Genomic DNA, 22,280 nt, shown 5'->3' with positions numbered 1-22,280 from the left:
CAGTGTACAACACCATTTGGAATCATGCAAGAAAAGTTTACTGTATTGTTAATACCCTTGGACCCAGAAGCCTGGGTTTATACCCCAAACAGGTATAAGCAAGGCTCTAAGGAGAACTTGTGAATCATTCTTCTTTTGATCTGTGACTTCTTTTATCTTTTGGTTTAATTTAGAGTGATAAAGTTGAGACGTATATCAACAACTTCTTCCAGTAGTAAGTCCAACCATTGATTTTTGGACAAGAAACTCATATTTAGGAAACTAGTAGCTAAGTTTATGTTTACAGAAGTCTAAAAACCCCGTGATATGTCACCTGTCACCCCAGTCCAGTCTTTGGTGGAGCAGAGGTAGTGGGGTACAATGAGAAAGAGGAACAAAGACTATAGTTTGGAATCCTAGCTCTGCTGCTCATTTACCTGAGTGATCTTGGATGAGTTACTTTACCACTCTGGGTCTCAGTTTTCTTATAAGTAAAATGAAGCAGTTAGTCAAGGTGATCTCTGAGGTCCTGTCCATTTCTAAATCCTCAGTCCTCTACCAAATCAGCCAGCCTCTGCTTAAAGACCGTATACAATGGGGAACTCACTGCTTTTATAATGCAGTGCTCACATAGAGGCCAAGAAGAAGTGATACAAAGATAATCCCAAGGTCTCTCTGAAGAACTCTGGAATTGGTTGTGAGACATGGGAGACGCTGGCACAGAATGGCCCAGCAAGGAATGCCTGTATCTAAGCAGGTGCTATGCTCTATGAGCATAGCAGAATTGCAGTAGCTCAAAAGAAACTCAAGATGCACAAAATTAGAGACATCTCCGCTCCAAATGTTCGTATGTAATATTTGTGTCCAGTCTGTGGTAGAGCCTCCCAAGCTTGCCTTGGTCTGATCAGCCAGTCAGGCACACTGTAGTGTGTGACCCCAACATAGTGATGTCATTTTGGTCTTCTTTGAGAACAAAGGACAGCAGCCCACAAAGCAGCCCATTCTAGGCTGTGGCTACAAGAAGGCAAAGGATAGTAAGGCCTTTGGAAAGAGAGGAGTTGACCCCTAGAATGGGCTTGGAACCTTTTACGAATGGCAGGAATCTAGGCATGAGCATGGGGAGAAACGTAGGCACCTTAGTGTAGAGTGTTATCTTTTAAATAATGCGCCTTTCCCCAAGCAGGTTATTAAATTAATTCAGAACTTATGCTCACACTTAAAAGATTTCTGTCATATTTTATGAACATGATGATCTCAGAGTAATTTGCACTGGAGATGTGTCACATTAAATCAGAGACACTAATAAACTTTATTACTTAAACTCCACATGAATTAGTTGAGGCGGCAGATAAACTATTCCACCCTTGTACATATATTTATGCCCTTGAAATATGGCCTCTCCTATGGGAAAATGTAAATAAATTTGATAAGATTGCCTCCACCCTGTCAATAAATAGACTTAACTAAGGCTGGGTACTCTGACACTGCCTAAACTAAGCCGTTGGATGCGTTCATCACCTGACATTCCTTCTCTCCTTTCTGAGAGAGAGCTAAAGGGAGGTTGGCTTGGATCCAGACATAAACACTTTTCTTGGGATTTACAAACACTTTGGTCTCTTTGGTTTCATCACCCTCAGTTCATGCTGTTTGGAATTTATTGTGTTCAGTGAATAGAGGGAACTACAGAAAATCATAGACTCAGAAACAGAGTGGGAAGGAACTTGGAGGTCAGTTAGTCCAACCCATTCCAGAGCAGGAATCCTCTTCCCAATAACCCTGACAAGGGGTCACCCATCTCTGCTTAAGGACTTCTAGTGATGGGGATCGCCTTATCTCCCATGGCAACCCATTTCACTTTTAGATAGCTTTAATTGCTAAGAAAAACATCCTTATATCCAGCTGAAATCTGTCTTTGCAACTTCCTTCTGTTACTGCTAGTTCTGTCCTCTGGGGTTAAGAAAAATAAGTCTAATCCTTCTTTCCTGTGACAGCCCTTTGAATATGTGAAGGAAGCTATCATTTTCTTTCTTAAATGTTTTCTTCTCCAGGTGTCCTGGGACAGGCCTTACTCAGGCCAGTCTGATGGTTCTGATTTAGGATTGGAATGGAATGAGACATCCATAGACCATCTAATGAAAAAGAAATTTATTTAAGTATAGTGTGGGCAGTATATTCAGCAAGGACACAGTATTGATTCAGTTAGTTTCAGCTTTTCTTTTCTCTCTCTGTCTGCCTCTGTCTCTCTATCTCTGTCTCTGTCTCTCTCTGTCTCTCTGTCTCTGTCTCTCTCTTGCCTCACTGGCATCTCTGAATTGTGTGTCAAGCCCAAGAAGGGATCTGATTCCTTATGTGTTGGGTTTTTGTACTTAGGTGGCCAGAAATCTACTCAGTGGTTTGAGCCTTAGTTTCCTGGATGGAAGTTAAGTATTGAGAATGGTTGTGTTTTTTTTTTTTTTTTTTTAAGGAAAAGCTAACCTAGCTTGTATGGGATAGATGTTTTTTTGATGATGCTAGTCTATTCTTCAGTTCTACTAGTTGATCTTTGTTTGGCATGGTTTTGAGTCCCCTATACCATCCTGATTGGCTTTAGGCTGCCAATGTCCTTTCTAAAGTGTGGAGCTTAGAACTGAAGAAAATATTCCTCATGTGGTTTGACCAAGGCAGAGTATGGGGATGGCGGAGCACAATCTTGAGTACCTCAAGGTCACATTAGCATTTTTGGCTATTTTATTATATCCTTTATTTAAATTGAGCTTGCTATTCACTAAAGGCCCCATATTTTCCCCACATAAGCTCTTGTCTATTAATGTAGCAATCCATCCATCCATCCATCCATCCATCCATCTATCATCCATCCATCCATCCATCCATCCATCCATCCATCCATCCATCCATCCATCCATCCATCCTTCCAAGTACTTACAAAACTAAAAGTGAAACAGCCCCTTCCATTAAGGAGTCTGCATTCTACTGGGGGGTAGGGTGAGGGGAAGGAGACAATGTGAACATGTAAGGGCCTTTTGAGCTACTCCTTTCACTCACACTTGTGGGTTGGGTGCACAGAGGATGACTGCTACTTAATAATAATAATATTGGGGTACACATTTCTATAAATGTACAACATAGTATCTGGAGTAAGAATGGGTACACACTTAGACCACAATGGTGGTGAGAAATATAGACAATACATGTGGCCAATACTACTCACTATTGCTGGTACTTTAGGGCCTGGAAGTTCTTCCTTTCTTTGTGGAGTTCTCATGTAGCTCCTGGGTATAGTGTCTCAGCTGGGTGAGTCACTAAGCTGGGCTGCTGAGGTTTGCTCCTCTCTGCAGTTCTACCCCTCAACTGCCAAGGCTGCATCTCTCTTGAGTACAGAGTTCTCTCTCTCTCTCTCTCTCTCTCTCTCTCTCTCTCTCTCTCTCTCTCTCTCTCTCTCTCCTGTTAGTACTTCTTCTCCTGAAAGCTATTTTTTCTTTTGAATGACTGATTCCTTGCATGCCTGTGTGTCTGGAGTTTGTCTCTGCTTCTTGCTGGAAGAGCTCAGTCATGCCTCAAACTCTCTCCTACTGCTGACTGCTGTGTTTCCTACTGGCTGAGTTGAGCCATTAATATCATTATTAGGTTCATACCTGAAAGAGATCCAACAAAGAGGAAATAGACATATATACATACATATATATATATATATATATATACATATATATATATATACATACATATATATATATATATATATATATATATATGTACAAAAATATTTAAAGCAGCTATTTTTGCAGTGGCAAAGAACTGGAAACTAAGGGGATGCCCATCAACTGGGGCAATGATGGTATATGAAGGTAATAAAATACTATTATACCATAAGGAATGATGAAGGGAATGGTGTCAGAGAAACCTTGGAAGATTTACAGAATGAATTTAGGGGAACTGATGTAGAATGAAGCAAGCAGAATCAGCAGAACAATTTGTACTTGTAAATAACAATTGTAAAATTGAAAACTTTGGAAGACAAGAATTCTGATCAACACAATGACCAGCCATGATTCCAGAGAACTGATGTGGAAGAATGCTGCCTACTTCCTGACAGAAGTGATAGACTAAATGTGCAAATTAGGACACACCTTTGGACATGGCCAGTGTAGGAATTTGTTTTGCTTGACTATGGCATATTTGTTATATATTTTCTTCTCCTAGTGGGAAGGCGAAAAGGTGAGTGGGATAGAAAATAAAGTACTTGTTAATTGAAAAAATAAATTTTAATAAAAAATGACATGGCCAATGGCATGAGAGGAGAAAAATTGTCCTTTTTCCTTTCTGACTTCTGCTATAGGCACAAACTATGTATCTCTTCTACGAGGGCCTGGATCTGACAACTCATCCACAGTTTAGCTGTTTAAAACCCTGCAAAAGGGTGGCCAATTTTTGCTCATATAATGAAGTTACTCCCTTAAGGCTTTCAGAGAAAGGTGTTTACACTCTTAAAGGGACTGTCTGGGCATTAACACCTTGTTACTACATTAGCACCTCATTACCTCCTTTATCTTTTTGCTTTCTTTGATTCCAACTGTACATGGGTGTGGGGGACCAAATTCTCCCTCTCTTCCATATGTATCTTTATGTAGATAAAATATATTTATAAAATACATTCAAGGTAATTTTGATGGGGAAAGTACTGGCAGCTGGAGGGAGGGGGTGGGGATTAGGAAAGCCTTTATGCATAAAGTGTCCCTTAGGCCAAGTTTCTAAGAGGAGAGGAGGAGGAGGGAATGCATTCCAGATATAGGTAGGAAACAGCAAGTGCAAAGTCAAGGAGATGGGAGATGGAGGGTTGGGTGTAAGGAATGGAGAGGTCAGTTTGGCTGGAACCCAAAGTGTGGTATTAGAGCTTGGAGTTCAGCTCCTTCATTATAATCTCCTTGGAAAGCAATGGTTCTTTGTGGGACTGCTGAACAGATAGTTTTCATTTACCTTGGACCTATACCAAGTGAGCAATTCATAATAATATCACTTAGCACAATATCTGGCACATAGTAGGTCCTCAGTTCACTAACTGATATCAAGAGGGTTTGGCAAGGTCCAGATCTGGACCTTCATGGTATGGCTTTCTTCCTTTGGCTATAAGGCAGTCCTGTTGATGGTCCTCTTCTTTCTCTTAAAAAGCACACCACTGAGGAACTCTTCTTCCACGAATCTGGTGCTGGGCTCTAGAGCACAGAACTCTACATCTATGGAATCCTCTAACTCAGGAACTCTCAAAAGCAGGATTATCCATGAGTAACCTCAAGACTGGAAATATTTATTCTCAGGATTGCTAGTCTCCAACCTATTTCCAATGGACATAGAAGGACAGAAGAAGATAGTGAGGAACTTGAGTGGAGGAACTCTCCACTCAAGTTTTCCTGGTTAAGCTCACCCTTTGAGCAAGGGCCCACATCTAGCTGCATATATGTTTTCCCCTTCTGACAAAGGTCCATGCCCTATAATCTCACTATGTTCCTCAGAAGACTTATCAGATGTCCCCATGATCATCCCTATTATACATTCAAGAGAGATATATAGGATGTAAAGGGGCAATGGAGTATAAAGAACACTGGCCTTGGGGTCAGATGAACCAGATTTAAGTATAGGCTTGGCCTTTTGGTAGCCATGCACTTGACTGTGGATCTCAGTTTCCCCTTATAAAATGGAAATAATGTTCCTTGCACTGCCTACCTCATAGAGTAGTTGCGAGGAAATGATTTTTGTCGGCTCTAAAGTGCTATATTAGTTCTTATTAATCACCTAATAATAACACCCAACAACATGGAGTGCCAGTGTACTGGAGAGAGGAGTTCCCTTCTTTCCTGAAATGGGAACAACCACGCCTCCCAGAACTGGTCTGCCTCAGCTTCCCTACAGCACAGTGGGGAGACTGTTCACTTCCTCCAGCGGGAGAGATATCTCCCCATAACCATCTCTCTACCCAGCTTCATTAACAACTTCAATTAGCCAATAAGCCTGCAATGCTTCATCAGCCGCCTGGATCGGAGGCAAAATTAAGCCGTCACATTTTATGAACTGCTCAGAGAGTTCTGGGAGGAATTCCACATATTTTACATTTAATACCTTGCCTCTTGTCTTTATTTATAATGTTAATAATGATTTGGGGGCCTTGCTCCAGAATGGGGTGGAGGATGTGAATGAAAAAGAAGGAAGGAGCAGAACATGGAAGGCCCCCTGATGCAGAGAGGAAAGGTCGCTAGGGGTCTCCTCGCAGACAGGTGCAGGCTTTCCTGAGGCATTTCAGATAATAGAGCTGAGGCTTTGTTGGCCCTGCTCAGATGTTCTCTTTTGTGTTGGTCCAAATGGCCCAGTGAACCAGGGAGGCTTCTGTCTTGTGATCACACTGCAGGATGCTCTTTAAACTATCCTCCTTGCATCCCACCCCTTACATCCCCTTCCCTGAATGTCTGTCATTAATAATTCAAAGCTTGGTCCTGTCTTAGAGAAAACTCAGTTTGGGAAGGGTCAGACCAATTAGCAAGGATTTCCTTCCTTCCCTCACTGACCCCTTTCTATCCTGCTGGCTGCTTTGCCAACCTTTCCTACAGGGCTGATCCCTAACTAGAGGATGCTTGTGGCAGAAACAGAGGAAGGGGAGACAGATAGAATAATAGAGCTGGAAGGGACTTTAGAGAGCATGGAGTTCAGCTCTTTCATTTTACAAATGAGGAAACTGAGGCTCAGAAAGGGAAAATAATTTTCCCAAGGTTTTTTAGTTAAGTATCCAAATGCGCAGATCTTACTTGTGGCAAGACCCTCAGAAAGAACATCACAAACCCCTAGTCCCCACTCTCTGAGCATTTCAGTCAGGATCCCATTGCTTGGAGCATGAGGTAGTCTGAGAATGAAACTGTTTTCAGTCTAGCCCTATCTGTTTATCAATCAATAGGCGTTTATTCAGCATCTGCTCAGGCATTGTGCTGAATGCTAGAAAGACAAATAAACAAAAAGATAGTTCCTACCCTCAAGGAGTCTACATTCTAATTGGGCAAGACAACATAGAAATGGAAGATGAAAAGTAAAGAGATGGGGTGGAGAAGATACTCATGAGGAGACGTGGTGGAGAGTAAAATGAGCATGACTGGCCTGCGCACTTCCTCAAAATTGAGGTTCCAGGAAGAACTCATCAATCAGAGGAAAGGGCACACAGATGAAAGTGCAGAAGGGAGCTTATAATCTATAGCGGGGAAGTAACATATTCTGTATGTGTAGAGAGATGTGCAAAATAGCTACAAGATAAGTTTGAGAGGAAGGCACTACCGCCCAGGAAGGTAAGGAAAGGCTTCACGTGGAATGTGTATCTTAGGTTGAACCTTGAAGGAAGCTAAGGAATCTAAGAATTATGTTTTAAAAAGTCTCCCCATCTAAGGGCTTTGTTACTATCTGGTAGCTGATATTTGGAATGGTTACTTAGGTTAAGGAGTCCCTGAGTTCACTGGCGTTAGATGCTGCTTGAATAGATCATGGTCCTATGTGCCTAGCAGATGGTCTTCTTGAGAGGCTGTGATAGAAAAATACACTGTCCTGTGACCAACTTGATTGAGTCTCTTCCAACTTGGGTAGGCTGGTGGTGCTCAGGTGAAAAACATACTATTGATTGTCAAGCCCGCAGGGATTTATTATATATGACAATAATAAAAGGACTTCTTCTGTAAAACTTGGACTTGGTCAAAAGGCCGCACCCAATGACCTAGAAGGCCACATGTGGCCTCGAGACCACAAGTTTCCCCCCACTACAGGCCTTTTCAGCCTGGAGGTACTGAGATCACCAGAATACACATAATGACTGCTTAATAAATGTTTGTTGAATTGAGAATGAAGCATCAGAGTAGGAGGATACTTATAATAATAGTAGTAGTCGTAATACTTTTAATAATAACAATGAATGCATATCTATACATAGAAACCTTAAATTATCCTTGAGAACTTAGCCAATAAACCTTATTATAACCAGAGAATGATCACGACTGAACTGTTATCCCCAATCACTCAGATGTAACATTGATTCATAAAAACTTAAGAATCACATTTTTAATAGATGTTAGCAATGTTTATAGTTTATAAATGTTCATAGTCTCCAAGCCACGTGGAACTAGAAACTTTCAAAATATAGAGCCCTCGCTGAGATTAAAATCGTGGGAGACTGAGATGAGGTCCTTATCATTCCCTCCATCCTGTCTTCTACTGGAGTTTTACTGAGGGTGCTTTCAGTGGGCCTAAAAAAGTGAGCTTATCTACCAATATATTTTATTCACTTACAAAAAATATATAGTCATTTTATCCACCTGTGGAGTAATTTGCAGAATGTTAAACAGAAAAGAATGATAGCAAGATAGTAATTTGTCCCAGGAACATTTCTCTCTGAACTTTACTGAATAAAGTGAGGAGTTTTCTGTAATAATTGTGATCATTTTCTAAAGAATGAAGGTTTTCTATAATAGTAGAAAATGTTTTCTACAACAAAAGTAGTGAGCAATAAGAATGTTTTCTATAATAACAATAGTAAGAATAATAACTAGCATTTATATAGGGCTCTAAGGTTTGCCAAGTATTTTACACACATTATCTTGTTTCATTATCACAACAACCCTGTGAGGTGGGTGCTATTATTATCCCAATTTTACAGATGAAGAAACTGAGGTTGAGAGATATTAAGCAACTTATTAATAATAAAATAGCTCTTCCATTGCCCCTTTCCCTAAAGCAGGCTTTAGAGTGGGGTGGAAAGGTTAGAAGTGGTGTTCTCTGTCTAAAAGCTGGGGATGGGAGAATCCTGAGACAGAGGGCAGAATGGGTGAGCAAGATGGCTTAACTCTCTCTTAACTGATCCTGGGCACACATTAGAAGCAGCAGTATACTACTACGACTACTACTAAAAACAATGTACGTTTATATGAGACCTTAAGATATTCTAAGCTTTCCTCACAACAACTTTGTAAAGTAAGTAATCCAAGTTATATAATTTTCATTTTACTGATAAGGAAACTGAGGCCCAGAGAGAAATATATTCACTACCCTGAGATACTTATAGAAATATCCTGGTATCATAGAGCTTGAAAAAGCTTTACAGCCATAAGGCAATGGATCTAGAGATGAAAGGGACCGTCAATTCCAACCTCTTCGTTTTCCAGATGACCAAAGCCCTGGAAATTGAAATGATTTGTGCTTAGATTCTTAAAATCTAGCCACTGCTTACACGAGTTCAGACTCCTTAAGAGTCTGCCCAATATGACAGTGTTCTAATAAACCTTGTCTTTGGCTGAAAGAAGGCTTGGGTCAAATTCTTTCTGAAAAGACTGGAGTGTTGTGATGTTGGGGTCCCAGGACCCCTGAACTCCTAAACCACATCATTTTGGTGGCTCATACAGGGAAACTGCCTAACCCCAAGTTCTTCTCCAGCCAAGACTGGAAGGTATGTAAGCCTTCCCCCTACCCCCTTTCTTGCTCTGCAGTTGGGGTCGCTCTCCAAGCACCAAGGCTTGGAGGTGCTTTTCTGGCAGACAGTTATGAGACTGTCTCGCACTTGACCTAATGCTCTCAGGCTTTCAATCCACTGGGTTGGTTGAAGGCCATGGACCTGGGTACACCTTCCACAGGACAGAGGATAAGGACGGAAGCCCTGTCGGGAAGTGTATATTCAATTCTGTTAATTCCCTCATCAATAGGGAACTGGGGAAAACTGCAGTTGCTTTTTGGTTCCCTGAGGCTTACTTACTCCCTTCCCTCTGCACCTCTGAATCCTCCTTCATTGAGGTTACAGGAAAAGTTAGAACAGCTAAAAATATCTTGGCAACCCTGGATGCAGCCCGTGCTCAGTTCCGGTCAACCTCCTCTTTGGGACCCCCTTGAGGCAGGGAGAGCTCTACACCCCTTGCCAGCAGGAGGCAGTTTCAGAAGCCAAGACCTTTGCCCTTACTCCAAAAGATTTTGGGTTCCATTTGTTTGAGGGGGGAATGATGGAGTTGGGATCTGGGCCCAAGAAAAGAAAAACCCTGGACTTTCCCACATGGCCAAATCTCTGGCATTCGCCTAAGGTTATAATCCCATCAACTGCTCTTTCACTGTGGCTACACCCAATCTCCCCTCCATTGTTTTACCTCCCTATGGCCTATGGCCATTTCCCACCCTAACAAAAAAAAAAAAAAAGATTTGCCCAAGGTCACACAGAGAGTTCTGGCAAGAATTCTGCATATATGACATTTAATGTAAATAAATGTCCTTTGACTGAAGACCAGTAATCTTTTCACTGTACCCCCCTTACTCCCCTGAGTCCAGCAACCTTATTTTCCAAATAAAGACACGGAGCCTCAGATTGGGGAAATTACCTTCGTAGGACCACAGAGTTAGTAATTGCTAAAGCCCAGATTCAACACTGTGCTTGTATTGACTGCAGATCTTGTGCTCTTTCTACTGTGCTACAAGACCTGGGCCCTCTAGTGCTGCCTCTGCTGCTGCATGACCTTGGATAAGTCAGTTGTCCAGTTAGGGACTCCATTTCCTCATCAGGAAAATGAGGAGATTGGACACTGGGAGGTTCCTCCCAGGGCTATAATTCCAGCAGTATTTCTACAAGTATCTTGCAGTGGTGAATGCATTCAGCCTCTCCCTGTCTGGCTGGGCTAGACAGAAAGAGAGAGCGTTCCAACAACAAGGTCAATTAATTCCGAGCTGAGACTGAAGCCTAAGAGACAGGGAGCAGCGTGCTGAAAGATGATGGCTGGCAAAAATCATTAGAAGCATCTTTCAACAATCTATATGCTGTTATCGATCTGGTTATAGATCATCTTCCATGCCCCCCCCAACCTTTTTTCCCCCTCCAAGATCTTCTGGATCAATACAGCAAGTGCATTGAGATTGTAGCAACACATTTAAAACCTTATAAAAGGTTATTTAGTTGCTAACAGAGCAGTGGTTTCTGCAAAGCCTGCCAAAAGGTTACAGCTTTTGGGGGATCATAAATTACAGACGACAGGGAGAAAGTAAGTGCGGTTTTCTTTATTGTCTCATTGATGGATGGACTCCTGAACAAGGCAGAAAATACATCATATCACCTTTAATGGGCGTGCATTTCTGCAGCCATAAGTCACAATTTTAAAATAGAAAATGGTGAAATATGGCGTTGTATATTCCACTTGTGACATATTTATGAGCCCTTCTCTTCTTATAAATACAGTGATTGCTATTTCAAAGCACCATGTCAGGTATGAGCTGAGCACAAACAGCTGGTGAGGCTGAAAAATTATAGCCAGGGCTGGACGTTTTCAAAAACTCTCTCTCGCAGCAGTAAATTTACTGTGTTTGCACTAACTGTTATTAAAACCAAATCCATATCTTGGCAACAGGAATCCATTGCCCGGTAACAGCTGGAGTGACAGTGGGCCCTGACAGCCAGGGTGAGCTGTAAAGTTGGCTGCTTGAACACATCTTAAGCATGAGAGGGTTGGAAGCCCCAAGCCTCAGCCTCCCTAGACTCCCCCCGCCCCCCAATTTGTTCCTCCACCTCCCTAGCCCAACCCAATGATGTGTACTGGGGATACTCCAAGGTACAGTTAGATATTCTTATCCTTTTATTTTCCAAAGCATTTCCTTCACAATGGTCCTGCAGGGGAGTAGACTGGGCTAGGGTTATTATCCCCATTTCACAGATGAGGAAACAGTCTGATAGAAGGTAAAAAACTTGCTGATGGTCATCCCAGCTGATAAATGTTGGGGCCCAGATTTTAACCCAAGCCTCTGGACTAAAATTCCAGCAGTCTACAAGCTAGTGAAAGTACTCCCTGGAAGAACTCTTACCTCAAGCCCAGTGAACCCCACTGCTCCAGTTCATTTGGATGGATATTTTAGCACAATGGGTCTTCTTGCCTGGGGAGAGGAATAATCCAGTGGTTTATAGGAAGGGAACCCCCAGCCTGAGGCTCAAACTGAAAGACAATGGACAAGACCCATAGGTGTTCTTGACTTGGCAAGTGGGCTGCTGGCAATGGGGAAACTTTTGAGCAGAGCATCCTTTCAAAGATTGTTTGGATTTCAAATAATGTTCATTACATTTCTGTTGTACTTTCTACAATTTCTAAGCACTTTCACATGCAAGATCCTATCTGTGGAAAGAAGTGAATTCAGAATCAGAAGCCTTGAGTTCAAAGCCTTGCTCAGCCATTTGGTACCTCTGTGACCTTGGACAATTCACCTATCTTTGCAAAGCTTTCATTTGTAAACACTTAGCTTATGTGCCAGGCACTTAATAAATGCGTGTTTCCTTCCCTCTCCCCTCTTGGGATAGAGAACTCACTACCTACTAAGGAAGGCTATTCTGATTTTAGACGGGTCTAATTGATAGACTGTCCCCTATACTGAATAAAATGAGGAGTTTTCTATACAATGGTGACAATTTTCTACAGAATGACAGCTTTCTATAATAGAAAAATATTTTCTATAGTAATAGTATTTTCCCCTCTGTGGGAGGATTTGTCTCTAGTCTTGGTCACTAGTTTTGTCTTGTGGGGCCAAGAAGAACCAGTTTGAGCTCTTTTCCATAGGAAAGCTCTTCAAATATTTAAAGACAGCTCTTTCATGTTTCTGGTCTTTCCCTTGGCTAAACATCTACACTCTCTTTTACTGATCTTTATATGACTTCGTCTTCTGTCCCTACATCATTCTGGTCAACCTACCTTATTAAAAAAAAACAAACCAACAAATCTATAATTCTACCCTATTACATAACTACCCTGCCACCTTCCTGCCTATGGTTGGGTAAGGCTATCTACTCTGGGGTAGCTTGAGGAGCCCATGTTTCCTTCAGAAAGAGCCCAGAGGCTCTGAGGCTCCTTCAAGAGGGCTTCAGGAAACTTGGGGAGGCAAAGATAATGAGTGGCTACTTGGGGCATGGCTCCTTGCCAGTGTGTGTTTTGAACTTTGCCAGCACAGGGTCCCTGCCAATGCAGGTGCTCTGCCAACACAGCTTTGGGGACATGAGTTTCAAATCTGTCACTCATGCTAAACCTCCCCAAATTTCCATTATTCTGTAGTGCAGAGGGTAGCTTTTAGGTAAAAGGCAATGGAAGGAGGATAATCCTTCCGACAGGCCAGTCTGTGCATAAACTACAATTTCCTGGACTCAGAAGAACTCTCCAAATTTTCTTTCCTCATGTGCACACACACAAAAAGCATCTAATTAATTTCTTTCTTTCTTTTTCTTTTGGTCCCAATTACAAACAGGAGAGCTGACCTTTAAGAAGCAATCGGTTTTTAAGTTTGCCAATTTGCATAACATCAATTTCTAAACAATATCAAGGCCACAGCCTGGCAACTCTAAGACAGGGGGTGAGGGGGTGGAGGGGTGGGGGGGAGTAAGTGGGAGGGTAAGGACTCCATGTCACTTTCTCTTGATGAGCTGCTTTTGGTTCTTCTTTCTCAGATTAGGGGGAGCAGGGCATGGTGTTTTCTTGACTGAGGCCCCAAGAGTTTAGGTTCCTGGGCCTGTATTTGGGGAGGCTTTTGGTGAGCCCAAGGAAATTTCTTTGTTCTTTTGGGCCTCTGATCCTTCATCTAGATCATGGAAGTTGTGTCCAGGTCACTTTGCTCCCAGTGAATCTGCAGGGAGGGGTTACGTGGTCTCAAAGGGACATCATCGGGTTTGGAATTTTGCTCTGCTTCTTACTACTTCTATGACCTTGGATAAGTAAATCATTTAACCTTTCTGGGTCTCAGTTTCCTTCTCTGTAACAGGTAGGTTACAGAGAAGGGGCAGCTAGCTGGTGAAGCAGATAGATTGTAGGGTCTGGAGTCAGGAAGACCCAAGTTCAAATGTGACTTTAGATACTTGTGAGCTGTGTGACCCTGGGCAAGCCATTTAACTTGTGTCTGCCTCCAGTCTCCTTGTTAGTAAAAAATAAATAAATAAATAAACATTTTTTTTTTTAAATGGGGATAATAATAGTACCTACCTCCCAGGGTTGTTTTGAGGGCCAAATGAAATAATAATTTTAGAGCATGTAACACAATGCCTGGCACATGATAAATGCTATATAAATGTTTATTATTATTATTGTTGTTTTTGTTATTAACACAAGAGGGTTAGATTAGACCACCTTAAAATCTTTTCCTGTTCTAAGGTCAGTTATCCTATGGTGGGAATATAAAACTGGACATGTTTGTTGGATTTTTTTCTACTATTCCCTTCAAAGTCTCTGTCATCATTTCAACTAACATTGATAATAATAAAAAGAAGCATAATAGCATAATAGTTTTTAAAATAGATGCCTCCCTACCAATTACTCATAATCGCCAAACTACATGGAATGAAAAGACTTTAAAACATAGAGAGACCTAGTAGAAGAAATTAAAACCATAAAGGTGCAGGATGAGGTATACATTTTGATCATTGGAGTTGTCCCAAAGATATTTTCAGTAACTCTATAGAAGATGAATTAACAATATAAGCTCAAGGAAACAATTATCAAAAGCCATCATTTTATCCACCTGTAGTAGGCTAGTTATTTGTCTTCAGGCTATTTCTATGAAAGCTTCATCAAAAAGATGAGAACAAGATGACAGTAATGATGAGGATAGTAATAAGAGTACATTAATATATTTTGCATACATTATCTCATTTCATCCTCCAGAATGGGAAGCAAGTATTCATATCCCCATGTTAGTGATGAGAACATTGAGGTCCCTAGAGGTAAAGTTATTTATTTATTTAAGGCTACAACAACATTTAGCCTTTAACTAAGGGGTTTAACTGAAGTGGGTATTGTAGATAAATGCAAGGTTTCTTACAACCTTAGTAGACTCTGAAATGCTTTAAATGTTCTGTGTAGAAACAACAGAACTTTTGATTTACAATGGCTTCTGAGTTGATCTCTTACCGTTTCTAGGTCCCCAAGATTTATAGATATTTTTGGGGAAGTTTTGTGGTGTGATCACAATTTATGGTTGGGGAGGTGGAGGAACAAATAGGATGTTAGAGGCTTCCTGGATCTGCATGGTTTTCTTTTGTTAGAATCTTGATATCCTTAAGGGAGTATGAGGTTCAGGTGTGAGTCAATGAGTTGATTCTTGATTCTCTCTCAGCTTAGAATGACTTTACACTTCCTGCCTTTTTCCCCTTATGACTTTTGTTTCAAGTCAAACCAAATGGGTTCTCAAACCAACAAGCAGTCCAGGGAACAACGACACCTTTTTCCCCTGCCAAGGCTATAATATCAGACATGAGGTCAGCTCCTTAGCAGCTGTCCAGGGAGGCTGTTTTGAAGGGCTGCCATCTTGGTTCAGTGCCTTCCTGATGAAGTGTTCCTGCAAGAATGACTTAAATATTCAAGGCAAAAGAATTGAATGTTGAGTTTGGCCAATGCACACTGTAGCTTTGTCTTAACATCAGTGTCAGCTGACAGTTCTAAGTATATTTGGAGTGCTTTTTCTTCTCTTCTTGGGTGATGTATCCATGCAGGGATCTATCTTGCCTATGGTAATTGTCGTCTTGGTATATAAATGGGCTACACCCAGCTCTCTAGGGGCTACCTGGCTATACCAATTATTCCTTAGTTTTCTCTTCTGAAGTACTAGTGCATCTTATGCAAATGAAGGAAAAACCCCCAAACACCCACAGCCCAACAACCTTGGGTAATACCTACAAGTGGCATAATATATAGAGTTGTATATAAAACACATAAAATTGCTGACTCACCATGATAGGGCATGAAAAGAACTTAAGTTTATTAAATTGATCACTGAATCAACAAATATTTATTAAGCACCTATTATGTGCCAGGCACTGTACCCTATAGCCAGTGGAATTATAAAGACAAAATGAAACAGTTCCTGTCCTCAACAAGCTTAAATTATTTTGGGGGAGATGAATCAGTTGATTATAGATGGATTTGAATCCCAGCCCTTCTGCTTACTTTTGATAGGACTGGGTAAGTCCTTTAACCGCTCAGTGCTATGAGACAGTAGAATCACGAAGACCCAAGAGGAGAAAACAGCTGAGAAGAGATAGTTGGTGAACAGTGTCAAATGCAGCCACTGGGTCAAGAAGGATGGGGACTGAAAAAAAGCCATCAAATTTGACAATTGAGATCATTGGTAACTTAAAAGAGAACACCTCACTTTCATGTCCCCCTTTAGTTATCCCTTCTTTAGGCTAACTATCCCCAGATCCTTCAGTTTATCCTCATATGGCATAAAATGATACTGGTCAGCCTCCTGTTTATACCCTTAAACTTATCAATGTCCCTCCTAAAATGTGGTGCCCAGAACTGAACACAATACTTCGGATATGAATTGGCTAGCATAGAGTGGAACAGAACCATGACCTCATTGTTCCTGTTATCTATGCATCCTGGTGCAGCCCAACATTTCATTAAACTTCTCCAGTTAGAGAACCTAAATGTGGAATTGGGTGTCTCATAGGCTCTTGAGTCCTTATCACTGAGATCCTTAAAATGGGGTTTAGATAACCACTTATTGGAGAGATACAAGTGGGATCCATGCTCTAGATAACCTCTGTGCTTCCTTCCAATTTTGCTTCTATGGTTTTATGATTCCAAGGCATCCCTACCGACTACCAACCAACTATCACTCAGAGGCAGGCAAGCCAACCTAGTTGAAGTATCAGGGCACCCTGAGGGAGAGACAGGAGGCAGTATGTGCCAAATGAGAAAAACCACCACCACCATCTTGACTACTATCTCCCCTCGGATCTTGATGGAAACATCCCAGGATCCTGAACCCAAAGGCTTTTGGATAGCAATGCTTCTAGCCCAGTGTCCAATAGTTCAACCAGAAACAGATATGATTTTGTTGGCAGAAGTGGCATTAAAGAAGAGATATTACCACTTGCTTTGCTGCTACACCCTAAAGACCTTTACATTGGACTTACAGCTGAAACCTCCCAGATGTATTGTCTCTCCATTAGAATGTGAGCTTTTTGTGAGCAGAGACTGTCTTACTTTTTGATTTGTATGTCTTGCATTTAAAAGGAGCTTTGCATAAAGTAATAATAATAAAGTAATTATAATAATAAATAATAATAAATAAATAATAAAGTAAAGTAACATATTCTTCATTCATTCATTCATTTATTAAGTCATAAGACCTGGTTTGAGTCCTTGGCTAGCTATAGATTAACTGTGATCTGGGGCAAATCATAGCCTTAAATCTTTCTTAGATCATAGATCCAGAGCTGGAAATGATCTTAGAAGCCAGTTAGTGGGGGCAGCTAGGTGGTGCAGTAGATAAAGCACTGAGTTCAAATTGACCTGAGTTCAAATCCAGCCTCAGACATTCACTAGCCGTGTGACCTTGGGCAAGTCATTCAACCCTGATTGCCTCCCAAAATAAGCCATTTAGTGAAACCTCTTGTTTCTTCAGATGCTAATTGAGAAGGTTTAAAACACATCAGGTCTTCTGAACTTGATGGGGTTAAAGTTTTTGGTCCCCTTCAACTGCCTGTTCTTCCCAATTTTCTGCCAGCCCCCATCTCCTAGCATTTCTGAAGGCTAGAGAAATTTTAAAATGTTTAAAGCTGAAAATTCAGAATATATGTGGAAGATGCACAAGATTTGGAATTTGAATCTTGGCTTTGATACTTACTAGCTGTATCAGAGATACTTAATATCTCTGAGCCTCAGTTTCCTCATGTGTAAAATTGGGATAATAACATTTGTAGTACCTAGCTTACCCACGTAGTTATTGTGGAGAATATGCATTGTAAATCTTAAAATGTTATATAACCATAAGCTGCTAATTAAAAGTCCTCAGCTCTTTTCATTTCCAGTTAGCCTATGGCGTCCGACAGTCTGACCACACCCTTGACACAAACAACCCCTCCAGCCTTTACCTATTGAGGGATATGTCCAGATGAGACAATTGCTTATTTCTCCCAGGTCTTGAAGGGAGCATAAATTCAGCTTTGCAATTACATGGTACAAAATGTCATAAACACACATAGCTCACTACCAGCTCTAGTTTATGAAAAATATGGAAGCACTGAGATTGGGAAGCTTTCCTCCCTGGAGTTCTGACTGAGCCTGAGGGTCAGGACATGCTAGAAATGATAACAATAAAAAGAAGCACCTCGTGTTTAAATAGCAGCTGAGCACTTTCATATCTGCAGTCTCATTTTATCTAGTAATATACCTGTGAGACAGTCAGATGATAGGGAATGCTCTATGTGTTTTATAGATGGGGAAAATATAGGCTTTGGTTTGGAAGGCTAAATGCCTTTTTGAAGGGAGTTCAGGCCTGGGCCAGGAAGAGAATCCACATCTTGCACTTGAGGTCAGTCTTGGGATCATCCTGAATGAAGGAAAAAAGTAAAATCGATTAGCTGAAATATACAGAGCATCCTTAGCCTTCCAGAGAAGGCATTGGTCACTTAGGTCTTCTTGAGACATGGACCTCTCAGCAACTCAGGGCCCATATGGGTGAGACTCTATGGTTCTCTGTGAAATAGAAAGATGACTATGACCATATATTTTCTTTGGGCCCTCTTAGCCCACAAAGAAGGCAGCCAGCTGCCAGATATCTAGGAAAGGTTAAACTTGTAGTACTGGGCACAGGTTATGGTTTCCCTTTACTTTATAGGTCAGTTTGACTTGTTCTGCTTAACTCTAGCGTCCAGAACTTAGAGCAGCGAAGGAGTGAAAGTTTCAGAGAGTTGACGAATAGACTGGATGACCACTTGTCATATATTGTAGAGAATTCTTGGACAACTCTAGGTTGGATTAGGGTCTTGAAAGTTCCTTGCAACTGAGATAATGTGCAGTTCTTTAATGTGTATAAATATGTAAACAAAAGGAGTATGGAATGCCCTGGGGAATAGGAACTCATTACTAACTGGTAGTGGGGTGTAAAGTGTTAGGGAAGATTTTTTAGATAAGGTAGCATTTGCGTTGAGATGTAAAGGTTGTGTGTGAGTAGGGAGTTTATTGGTCTTCTTTGTACAGTTATTCCTTATACATTATAGAGGTTAGGGGTGTGGCACCCCCATGATCTGGAAAATCCACGTAAAATTTTTTCGCCCTCCTTTTGTACCAATGAAGAAGTCTGTTTTTTTTTTTAATTTTTCTTTCATAGGGTGTTTACAGTACCTTATTGTAAAATTTGGGTTGATATTATACAATACTACACATATATTTTACACATTTCTGAGTTCCTAAACTTCATCTGTGTCATCTGCTGGCCTTTGAGTGTTGTCCACAGTTTCTGCAAAACTCCCCCCAAATTCCCATTTAATTTCTTATGTTGACCCACGATATATTGAAACTGTGATGGGGACAGTCATGATGTGGAAGGAATAACTGTGTGTTGAAATATTTGTGTGTAGGAAACCAGCCAATGCAGATGGGGGTGGTGGACCGCATCCTAGTTTAGGGAACAACATGAGCAAAAATCATAGAAGTAAGAAAGTGTAGTCTTTGTACCCTGCTTGTACAGCAAGCAGTCCTATTTGGCCAGAGTGTAGAGGAGATGAATATAGTGCTATGAGATAAAGCTGAAAAGCTAAGATGGTACCACATAGGGGAGGGCCTTGAAGGGCAAACTCAGGAGTCCGAACTTTACTTGATAGGCAATAGGAATCCAGGGATTTTGTTGGTTTTCACTTTTTCACTAGGACAAATGTCTTACACATAGTAGGCACCTAAAAATATTGGTTTAAATAAATGAGTTTTGAGCAAAAGAACCAGGTTGATGCTCGAGGAAAGATTTGTCCATCAGTTGATGAAGGATGGATCAGAGGGCAGAGAAGACCCTGTGAGGAGGCCCTGGCAATAGTCCAGGTGGGGTAGTAACAAGGGCCTGCAGTAGGGTGATGGCAGGGGGAGATCCTGTCTTCTAGAGCTCCTTTGTGCTCATTACTCACTCATTCCTACCCTGCCTCCCTAACCTATCCATAAGACAGACACTTAGCATCTGAAATCTTTTGCACAAAGCGAGGTCCCTGGCCCTGTTCATATACTGTTTTCTTTGCGGCACACATGTAAAGACTTTTAAGTTGGCTGCTCTGTTTTATAAGGTTGCTCCTTCCTGCCCTTACTTTATTACATCTGTTCTTTGGGGCACGGTATTATAAATTGGGCATGCGATGATGTGTAATCACTAACTGAAAAGCCAATACTTTTTTTTTATGCTACAACAGCAGCAAAGCAAATAAAAGACAAGAATGACAGGGCTTGAGCCGTTCTTGACAGAGGGATTTATGGGCACATGTATATTTAAAATCTAATTTGAAATGGAAGAGGCAGCATGATATAGAGTAAAGAATGCTATGTTGGGAGTCAGAGGAATAGGGATGCTGGCTCTGGTGGACTTGGCCTGGAGTCAGAAACACCTGAGTTCCAGTTTGGTCTCAGCTATTCACTGGTTGTGTGACCCTGGAAAGTCACTTACTCTCTGTCTGTCTCAGTTTCCTCAACTGTAAAATGGGGATAATAATAGCGCCTGCTTCCTAGGGTTGTTGTAAGAGCTATATAATTATGTATTATTATCGTTATTATTATTGCTACTACTACTGCTGTTACTACTACTAGTACTACTGCTACTACTACCACTACTTCTACTACTACTGTGGTGGCCAGGGCAAGTCATTTGACTTCTTTGACTTCAGTTTCCTCATCTATGAAATAAGAATGTTGGACTAAGTTCTCTAGGTCGGACTAAGTTCATCTCTGCCAGGTAATGCAATGGCTAGAGCTCTGAGCCATGAGTATGAAGACTTGAGTTCAAACATGGTGTCAGATACTTACTAGCAGTATGACTCTGGGGAAGTCACTTAACCTCTGACTGCCTCAGTTTCTTCAACTGTAAAATGAGGATGAGGATGATGATGATGATGATGATAATAATAATAATAATAATAATAACAACAACAACAACAACACCTGCCCCTCAGGGTTGTGTGAGGATCAAATCAGATATTTGTAAAGCACTTAACCTAGTGCTTGGCACATAGTAGGTGCTCAATAAATGCTCATTATCTTTCTTCCTTCTCTTCCAAGTTTAAATGTAGGATCCTATGATAACATTGCAATTCTAATGGTGCTGGTTCCCTCAGCAATCCTTGTTTCTGTTTGCTTCCTGGAAGAGTTTTCCAAATGCCTGATAGTTTTGGGATAGGGATGGGGAGAGAGACAGTAAGATATTTTGCTTCTAGGCTTCTAGGCTCATTGCTTTGTAAGTATTTAACTATTGCCTCAGCCTGAGAGGTGGTGTTATCTGGTGGAAAAAAGCCCCAGATTTGGAAGACAAGGAAGAAAGGAAACAAGCATTTGTTAAGCACCTACTATTTTAAGTAAATCTTAAAGTGCTTTTTTATTCATCCCTTGAGGCCCTTCACTTTCCCTAGTTGCTTTCTCCTGCATACTCTCTAGTTTATCAATTCCTTCTTACTGTAGAGAGACCTGGGAAAGGCCAAGCTATGTTATCTAGGGAGGAGTAGATAAAGGTCACCAGGCTTTTCAGCCTTCTCTTGCTAGCATTGCCACTGCTATTTCTATAGGACAGAGAAGCAAAATGGAGAAAGTTGAAAGTAGTTTTCTCACTATGGTATTACCCAGTTTCTTCTCTGCTTGAGAAAATAGAGTCCTAGAGATATCTGTCTAGCTGGCAGAATAGATGACCTAAGAAAAATCATTTTCTGATCATGTCAGTTGACAGCCAAACAGAGAGCCTGGAGGGAGACAGCAGAGAAAAGTCAAACAGAATAGTTAAGAGGAGAGTTAAACAAAGGAATTTAGAGAAGTCTTAAATAGAAGAGCTCTAATAAGAGTTCAATAGCAGACCTCCTCTTATCCTGGGCCTTTGTTACCTAATAATGGTACCTGGCTGAGGGAAGGAGCTTCTCATCTATCACTTGAGAGGTTGAATGAGAAGCATTGTAGGAAATTCATAGTCATTGGCCATGGAGAGCTATAATGCTCTTTTTCAGGGACTGAATCTTGCCATCTCCAGTAGATTATTGTTGCTTGTCCTTCCTTCTTGAAGAGGACCAATGACATCGGGAGGGTGATGTCTTGACTTGCAAGTGAGTTGGAGTTGAGTGAGGCAGGGCTGTGCAAAGTCATTAGCCTCCATCTCTCCTTCAGAGACTCCTCCAGTGGCAAGACATAGGCCAAGACAACTGGCAATGGTCCCCCATTTCTACTTCTATAAACATATCCAAGACTGACAGATTTTAGGGTCCCAAAGTAGTAGTTCCACCATCGTTAGCAAAAACAGATTGTAAGATTTTAAAAACTCATTTATAGTCCAGTTTG

The sequence above is a fragment of the Phascolarctos cinereus genome, unplaced genomic scaffold (assembly GCF_003287225.1).
Source record: "Phascolarctos cinereus isolate Bilbo 61053 unplaced genomic scaffold, phaCin_HiC Scaffold_2;HRSCAF=192, whole genome shotgun sequence".
Classification (NCBI taxonomy): Eukaryota; Metazoa; Chordata; class Mammalia; order Diprotodontia; family Phascolarctidae; genus Phascolarctos; species Phascolarctos cinereus.
Note: the sequence above shows the minus strand (reverse complement) of the source record.